Source organism: Coturnix japonica, chromosome 3 (genome assembly GCF_054131305.1).
Source record: "Coturnix japonica strain WE chromosome 3, WE-NBRP24, whole genome shotgun sequence".
NCBI classification, from domain to species: domain Eukaryota; kingdom Metazoa; phylum Chordata; class Aves; order Galliformes; family Phasianidae; genus Coturnix; species Coturnix japonica.
Window position 1 is genome coordinate 71,009,173 of NC_140665.1, and position 10,173 is coordinate 71,019,345.

Below are 10,173 nucleotides of genomic sequence, written 5' to 3' on the forward strand. Positions count from 1 at the left end.
GGAGCATTGCACTGTATAGCAAAATCCTGGGTTCATCTAAGATGCAGATTTTTTTTGCATGAGAATTGGTGTGGGTTCCCTCTCAATGTAAATGGGCAGTAAGCAGCTGATATTAAAGTATCAACCATGTCTTTTCTATCATCACTGTAAATAGTTTGTTCTAGGTAATAAACTGAGGTTCTGCTATAAAGTAAAATTTTCAGAAACAGAAGTACCAAAATTAAGATACCAATGTCTGTTTTTGGGATAGGCTGTTCACACAGGACAGCAATATCCAATATGGAATGCACTTATGGAAATAACTCTGCTTACAAATGAAAACTGAAGTTCACAAACTGAAGATGGAAATAATTAAGGGCAAACTTCCTAAGAAGAGGTACTAAAAAGGTTATGGTTTTTATATCATTACAAACATATTCTGGCACAGATATTTTCAAAATATATGTCAAATGCATAACAGTGAGAGAGCAGCTGAAAAAAGATAAAACAAACCAGAATGAGCGAACGTGCAAAGGGCTTTTATCATTGTAATCCCTTGTTAATAAGTATGTTAAAGATCCTTCAACACAGTTTGCTGGAGAACTCTGTTTAAACTTTCAGAGTAAAAAAGATTTATTAATTCTATCTAAAGTTCTTAGTATTAGCATTGCAATCAATTCAGTACAATTGACTGAATCACACTTCTTGCAATTTCCTGTAAATGCTTACAGAAACCTCTTTAGTAGAATCTCATGTAACTTTGTTTTAATTTAATAGCAGAATCCTGGATTAAGTACGTCAGCATGGTGACAGAACAATCCAAAAGAAAGTATCCAGAAAAGCCTTCAAAGTCACAGTTGTACAGCTGTAACCATATTATGTTTATGTTAGTAGCTTCTACTAGGTCTCATACTGGAATCACATTTGGCTCTCACTACACTTTTTCTCATGAGAATTTAGACATCACAATTTGATTTGTTCACTATCTCAGCAAAGAAAGGCAAAGTACGGCTGGAAATGATAGTGCACCATCACTGACTAGGATCTCTCAAAGCTTTAATGTGATGCCCAGAAGAATTTGTTTCTGGGAACATCAGGCAAAGAAACAAACAAACAAACAAAAAAAAAAAACCAAAAAACCAACATGAATGATTAAAGCACATTTCCTCTTTGGAAAGTTGTTATATAAACATGGAAGTTCTTTATCCAACAGATGTGTAAACTTTGCATCTCTTTTTGTCATCATATCTGCTTATCTGAAGAATATGATTTATTGACTTCCCATGAAATTTTGTAATGTGGGATATAAAAAGGTACAAAGAAATTTATCCCGGCTTGCATATGATTAAAGTAATTGTTAACTGAGGGACAATTTTGAAATACACATTGCATACTCATATCATTATCTTAAGTGCTTATGCAGTCCTAGGGAAATCATTGCATAAGTATGTATTAAGTTGAGACTAGGGAAATGTTCAAATATCACAAAATAAGCTCCTGGTGTCAGTAGCAGTAGACAAAGCTGATACTTCTGTGTATACTACTTTTATTCTTAATATCAATATTTAAAATAGCATGATGAAAGCTTATACTGATATTACTATATATATATATATATATATATATATAGTCAACTTCTTAAGAAAATAAACTGAATAAACTGGATTAGAAAGAAACAGAAATACAGTAAGTGTAAAAAGTCCCAGAAAAACTTTTTAGATTGCAAGCTCACTTGGAGGTGACTAAGTTTCCAAAGAGGATATCTTCCTGTTTACTAGCATCAGCATTTGTGACATTCTCATTATTACATGTATTGATGGACTGACTGTTCCACATCCTCCACACTACCACGATTACAAATGAAGGATACTGAAAGTGGCTCACACAACAAATTGAAAACAATGAATAGGTCAAAACCATAGACTTTGCTACAATCTTCTCTGGAAAACATGTAAAGGCAATGTGATCCATGTTTCCACATTTTTGTGTTTAATCTGAAAATTTTTTTGAAATGTTCTTCTGTGAACACATTCCCATGACAAAATCATTTTTTGAAAAATAAAACCAACTAAAATCCACCAGTGAAGTAAAAATATCTTGGAGTGTTTATGAAGCACTGTAAGTGTGTAAGCGAATATCTTTAGGTTATCCACACATTAAAAGAAAAAAAAGTAGAAAAGAGCTATGAAAATTTAAGTAGACTGAAATCAATAATTTTTCTATATAATACCTTCCAGAGCCTTCAACTCCTTTGGATACTGATCCCTTGGCTTCTCATCCTAATTAAGGTGTAATTAGGTAGGTGTAATTAGATGATAATAACACTCAAAACACTTAGCCTGTTTTCCACAATTGAATCCACAGTTGAGCTCACTATGGCATAAAATTCTGAACTCAGATCTCATGGCACTAATTGCTTCTTCACCCCAATTTAATCTGACATGTAGACAGAAGCCAGAGAGCTGAGAGGGATATTTATGGTATGACCTATGAAATATATCTGGACAGTATGTCAGTGACCCATTTGGTAGGTATGTGACAAAGACAATGAAAATATTGGTTACTATACGTAGTGTCTGTTTCACAGAAATTAAACTGCTAATATCAAGGAGAAGGGTAATAATCCACTCGTTCTTTGGGTTAGGCTTCATTTCACATAATTTTAGCCATCTGAAATTCAATTATATGTTTTAAGAAAGACTCTTCCATTGCCTCTGCAATCAGTGGAAAGATGGAGGGAACCAAGGGACAATTAATCTCACACAAAGGTAGATTCTAATGATGAGATGAACAGCTTTCTGTGGTTGCTTCTCCTTCAACCTGAACTACTATGAGAATTTGTGCAGAGAAAATGCTGAGCCCCTTGGACTGGCCCAGCTGCAGCATTCCAGCCTACCAGCTCCAGATAACAGCAAAGCCAACCACAAAGCACTGCAGACATAAGGAGCTGCCATGATCTCCACAGTCAAAACTTTCTTCAGGGAAACATGACTTTCTTAGTCTATACAACCGTCAATGTTTTTAATTCCTAAAGGAAAGCAGTACCTTAATGAAAAACAGCATTTTGGGTTTAAAATATGCAAAATTAATGCACTAGTGCATTTTGGACAGGCTATTGGACTACTGAACTTGTCTTCTAATCAGAACAAATGCAGCTTTTTTTTTTTTTATCTTGTGTCATCAAGCTTTTGTGAGGCCTCCAGCGCCCATAGAATTTACTGGCAAGACCCAGTTGCTAATCAGTAGCCAGCAGTGTGGGATCATACCTTCCCTCTCCTGAGTGCAAGACCTTCTTGTTCCCCCTTTATCACCTCACACACTTCTCCAGACTTCTTCCGTGGACCATTCAAAGATCTGACTCTTCTTACTGACCTTTAAAAGGAATCAGCACCTGCTTATCACAGTTATATAATGAACTTCAGTTATGAGTTAGATTCTAAGGGTAAATGGATATAAGAAAAATAGTAAGACAACGCCGGTCTCAGAAAAAGCATCATACTCTGTACTGGCTAAAATCTCAGTTAATTGTATTATGAACTATTGCTCTGTTGTTGCTTGTGTTCCATTTTTGAAAAATGTTCAGAAGTCAAGAAGTAGAACTGCAAATTGTTGCATACAAAGTTAAGATCTGGGTTAATGGCATCTTTTGAAGAATCAAATGAAAAGTGCATGTGTTTATGTAATTTACCTCCTCCAAAAATATGAACAGTATCTGCAATGACAACTTTCTGATGGCATGCCAATGCACATCTTAGCTTTTATTGTCCTTTGTGAAGGCAATCATATTCAAAAATATGTTATTAAGCATGGTGCTCATTAATTAAATTTAGAAATCATTAGCAGTGCTTGACGTGAAAAGATTTAAATTCATTTTTTGAATCCTAATGAGTGCACATTTTTTATACAGTGTTGTGTGTACTTCTCATGAGGTACCACTGAGGATGAAGTGCATTAAAATTATAATTGCAATGAAACCCTGGTAGATTAGTGTTTTGTCATGATTTACACTGTCTGGTTTGCATTCAGTTCTAAAGTTGTTTTCCCTCTGTGAATCATATACTGATGATTCAAATATAAGATTCTAATTGTTTTAATAATGAGAACAATACACGCAAATCACCAGATGTTAATGACTTTTTAAATATTAATAAAACAAACAAAAAACACACCAGCCAACCAAACACAAATGCTTTTGTCTCATGCCTGAGTACCCCTTTAGCTAGGGAGAGCATTTCTGAGAATGACAATATCCCAATGTATGCCTTGGAAAAATAGACAGATGTATTATTCTGGCCAATGGGAAAGTTATTGAAAATTGTGAAAACATATTATAGCTTGTGACAAGTGTTGTGCCTGTCTTGCGGTATGCATTTCTTCTGAATCCTGATCATTAAGTTTTTAAATTACTCAGAAAAGAATAACAACAGATTTTAAAATGCTATCATATTACCATTCACTTAAGCTGAAAACAAATCATAGCAAATATTCAAAAATTTTTACTGGTTTAGAAAGAGAAAAAAAAAAAAAAAAAAAAAAGGATATCAATTTTCATCAGTCATATCAAAGAACATCTTAGGTCTCCCTCTTTGAAAAAGCACATTAAAAGGGGTCAGAGGTTTCTCAAATAAATTGGTTGGCAAGCAATATCAATGACACCCTGGACTGACCTGGTATATAATTGTTTGCATATCATTGCAGTAAATGCAACAACTTGTTTAATCTGTTTGTGTTTATTTTGATCTATATATGAACTTTAAGGGTCAATGTGATTTACTCACATTTACTATTGGTTATTTAAAATGCTGAATAAAGAGATGGAAAGGTGTTAGAAGGCATTTCCAATTAGGAGAGAAAATGACAATCTGCATGGAACTGCTCACTCAGAATTTTATCGCAAGAGAGTTGTTTGCTTTTTTTTCTTACTCTTTTCATAAAGCTTTATAACTCAAAGATTGAGTGAAACATATCAAAGCATTACTTGCCTTCAGTTGCAGGACACCAGACCTAATCTCTCCTTGGATCTTATAAAATCATGGTTATTGCAAAATTATGGGCTTAGAAAACAAAATGGATACAGTATTCTGCACTGTCCTTTGTTTTGGGGGGTTCTTTCATGCGTGTTTTGGTTTCTCTTTCACCTACTGACTAAAGTCAGTAAAACGTTTTCTGTTGACTCCAAGAGATTTTTAAAGTGAAAAATATTCTGAATCCCATGAAACTTCATATTCAATTATTCAGCCTCTGAGATGAAAGTTGATATTACTATAGCATTTTATCTTACTCGATAATCTTACTGTATTAGGAAGCTCCAAACACAATTAAAACAAAAGAAATAAGGAAGTAAAGAGATCTGTCAGAACAAATACCAAGAAAAATACAAGAACATAAAGATGGAAAAACATGGGAAAGAAGCAAAGACAAAGACTGAAAAGAGCAAATGAATGAAGGAGGAAGACACTGTTTCTTCAATTTAATACACTATGTAAGTGAGTCTGAAGCTTTAAACACATGATTAAAGCAACTGAAATCAAAAGTCCAAATGTCAAATGTGAGATAGACCCCTTGCTGAAGCAATTCCTCTAAAAGCAAAGGACAGAGGGAAAGACCAATCTGGGAAAGCATCTCTACAGCTCATTAGCATTAATGGAGCCCAACTGCAGCATGCTTTTTGGAGACAAAAATGTCAAATGAAAAATCTGTGGCTTTTAAAAATAAATTAATGCCTAATTACAACAAAGCTGTACATAGGGAACATCTGTCATTTTTTGTTTTGTACTCATTTCAATTGGGTACATTTGTCCTTCATATGTATAAATCAATAATCTTCTCAGGAGTAGTGGCAGTAGTACTCTTGATAGAGATAAGGGTGAATCAACCATATTTTATATTTGTAACATTTACATTTGTAAGTTATGCAGAAATTGTCATAATTTTCTACTAAACTGTGACAGAACTGAGAGTTTCATGAAAATTACATTTTTACTAAGATGCCTAAACAAGTTTTTTCACTTGGAGCTGTGCTGTTTCAGTATCAAAGAACTCTTGATTTTCCAAACCCAGACAAAATGCTTCTTGACAGAGAAACATGGACATGAAGCCACTTCTTCACACCTGTACCATGGAAAACACATTTTCTATCCATAGGCTTGGTGTCATACCTGGCAGTATTGGCAAGGAAGACCTGGATCAATATCCTCATCCCCTGGCATGCATTAAAACTACAGCCGAGGATAATCAGGGTGGGAGATGATAGTATCATTTCCTTGCATATATGTGCCTTGGTGATCTCCACAGAAAGTTCCTGCTGCATTCTTCTTCAGTGTAGCCTCAGAGGAGAAAAAATGCCACTGGTTAGCTTAAAGCAGTACCAAGAGGGTACTGGCCTTTATCCATTTTGTTGAATGTTTGGTAATGAGTATCAGCTAAGTGGTTTCAGCACAAAAACAAGTTGTAATTTTTCTGTTTGATACCTTAAGGGGACTTGTCTAGCAAGTACACTAAATCATCTCTCTCTGATGTATCTCTTATTTTGCTAAGTACTGTGAACTACAAGATAACCACAATGAGAAGTTGCATCTCTTCAGTGTGAAATAGCACTGTGAAATCCTAGTTGCCATTTTTCACATGCTCCTCTAAGGGACGAGCCCCTTTGGCCACTGGTAAAGCTTTTGGAGTTGCTTTGCAACAGCCTATTTAAACTATACATCGTGCCGTTGCATTCTGCCCTCTCAGATGGGTCACAATTACAGTCAGGCAGCTGAACTGTTCCTTGATATCATGAAAGCAACCAATTCCCACACATTGTCATTTCTCCACAAGAAGAAGCAGCCCAGGAATCTGAATGGATGATTTAGACCTCAGGTCTAACACCTAAGAGCATGTGAGAGAGTTGTTTAGCTGCAGCCCCAGTGCTGGAGCAGAGACCAAGCCACAAATGAAGTAATGTGCTGCCTATTGCAGTTCACATTTCTTCACTCTGATGCCTGAAAGAACACATTATCAAATGCACTTAGATATTTGCAGAAGGATATTTATATACAAGAAGGAGGAAGACTGCTGAATTCTATATGAGCCACATGAACAGCTTTACTTGCTAACAGGGCAATTATACATCTGGAAACCAATTATTCAGGAAAATGCATTTTTTATTTCGAATGAAAAATGTGTTAGTTATGTCTGGTTTGTTTCCTTATTTATCATGTCACCTAGCAAATCGATTGAATCAATTAATAATGCATAACTTCAAGTTACACCAAATTCACTTAACCAATTAATATTCATCTTTTTATTCCATTTCTGTTTGAGCCCACAATTTTCTCCTGGTTTTGAAACCAAAAAGGAAAATTTTACTAAGACATTCTTCATCCTAAGAAAATAAACTTGATATGCTTTTAAAAATATACTAGATTAATTTTGAGAAAAACATTTCATCCAATGTATACTCTCTTAGCAAAGCTTAATTTGATTGTTCAGACATATATGTGTAACTAAATGTTTGCTTTGCTTTGATTTCAGATCTCTCTCTTTCTGAATTATGAAGTGTATAGTCACCAAGTGAACTTTCTCATTTATGGAAAAGTGCCACTAAACTTCCAGTGTCCATCAGCTTGCTTTTGGCAAGAGCTGATGCAACTATGGTATAAGGTGATTAATAGAAGGCAAATAAAGGAGTAATTAATCAAACCACATAAGAAAGTAAAAAGTGATGCAGAGACTGACATGAAAATTCTAAGAAAATTCTAGTTCCTCATGCTTTGGCACCAAAGAAAACAGACCACAGAAAAGGCTAAAAAGTTCATGATTGTGTTCCAATTAATCTGTATGCGCACTGCAATGCTCTTTAGTTTGGTTCATTTAAATCTGAAATTCCCTTCCCCGTTGATGTCAGCTGGTTAGCCAAGATGGTGCATTACTGTTATGATCACTGCAGCGCATATAATTTAGATTTATCTCTTTAGGGACTCAGCTCCACCCCCTGCTAGCTAATATGCTCACCATGTTTAATGATGCAAAAAATTTCCCTGAGTACAGGTTATTTATCTTTATCAGGGGCTGCTTTTGGCTGGCTGTCAGTTATCAGCCAGAATATTTGTTCCTAAATGGTTTGTACTCATCCATATTCCAGGGCAATTCTGAGGCCCATATTATCACTGATGTTTGCAATAAAAGTGTTTCAGTTCTTCAGATACACCTTAGTAATACTGATTTATGAGTCTGGACTAGCTATATTTCTGATACAGTGATATGAACCCTGAAATATCTGTCATGGGAGTGAAATATCTATCCAAAACCTCAGAAACAAAACCTACTTGTAGGGGTCCTGAAGAAATATGAGGGCTGAAGATATCTCTTTGAATACATTTTGAAGTAAATGAGTCAGAGATGACTATTTTAAACAGGAGATCCATAGAAAATAAAATAAAATTAGGAACAGACCAGCGTAAAGAAGACAGATGAAAGTGGGAAGAAAAGGAACAGCAAGGAGACAAGTCTGGACAGAGAGGTAGGGAGACAAAAAAAGTTAGAACCTTTTCTGCACCAGATGAACACTTTCAAAATGTGTAATACTGCAGAAGCTAGTTGGAAAAGCACTAAACTAAAGATTATGTCATGAAAATACTTGCCCACAGAGTGATAAGGCTAACCACCTAGCCTAATAGTGGAAGGCTGAGATATCTTATATTGAGAAAGAGTTCAAAATGTTGAATGACATTCTGGAGAGTGAACATGAGAGTTATGCTGCAGGTCAAAGAGGAAACCAGAAAATCTAGCAAGTGGGGGAGCCTGAAAATATGCAATAAGTAAAGTACATTTCAATTTTTTATAGTTTCGACTAGGATGGCAAAAGGGGCAGCAAATGCTTGTCGAGAGTTGATGTATGCAGTATAATGGGCAGGATTTGCTTTTCAGGGTATGTGAACATCTGTGGCACAGAGATTCCTAAGCTAACAGAAACCAAGCCTGTTCCAAAACTGGAAGCAACAAAGCCAGACATGCTCTCCCCAGGGTAGCGTGCTGAGATAGCACAGCTTCATTGCTTCCCAGACCTGAGCTAATGCCTCAGCTATGCTGGAGAGCTTCACTGGTTTATCCAGAGCAAGTTCAGGTATCTCTAACAAAAGACATACATCAGGGAATAAGAAAAGCTAAATCTCACATTTTAGATCCATTGTCTGTTTCTGTGAGGACAGAGTAATGTTCAGTGCTTATTTTCTCCACACATATATGCACCCACTTGGTAGCTAGTGTGATGTAATTGTATGAAAATAGTAAATTACCCTCCATAATCCAAAGGCAGCATTTGTTACTACCCAGTTATGGGGTCAGGCACATAAAGTTGAATGTTCTTCTGGAACCAGTTTCACCAGCAAAGAAAGTTACTACTAAGAATCCATGAGCAACTCTACCAGAGGTTACAGCTGCCTGCATTGCTATATACTAATCTCTCATCCCCCTTGTCCTTCACATTTGCCTGATACTTTGTGACCAAGGCTTTTTATATGAGGGCAAGAATATGTCCTTTAAATTTCTAGTGAAAAATCATTGTAACACTGAGACTGTTAAAAGTTCAAATTATTTACACAATCTTAACCATAAATAAAGTTACCCTAAAATAATGTGAAATATGATTAATTTCCTTCTGAAACAAATTACATACTCCTATCCTACTAATGTTATTATTGCAACCAGTAAACAGTATGGAATGGAAATATACTACGTACATTTGAATTTCAATTCTTTGTTGGTTTTAGGTGATATATTTGCTTGATGTCTGCCATGACATGCTTTTCCCATTCTGAAGTTTTCCAGAAGGTTAAATGAATGATAAAATCATCTCCTGTATAAACTTCCGCAATGATAATAACATATGCTGGCAAAGACAGAATACTATTATTGTGCTGGTGAGATAATCTGAGTGTATAAAATAAATAGAAGACATTCAAAAAATAACTTAATTCCTATGACACTTTCAATATTACTACTGTAAGGATGTAGTGACTTAACTAACTGACCATTTAATATTAATAGGATGGTATTCAATATCGCAATATTCATGTGATATGATAAGTATTTGAAATATTCACTCTGAGCTGTTAGAGAAATACCCTATTAGACTTATCTTTGATACTGTGCATATTGTTTCTAAAAGCAGTTTTTGAATTATTTAGAGAAGTCGGTTGTCCCCCTGAGATG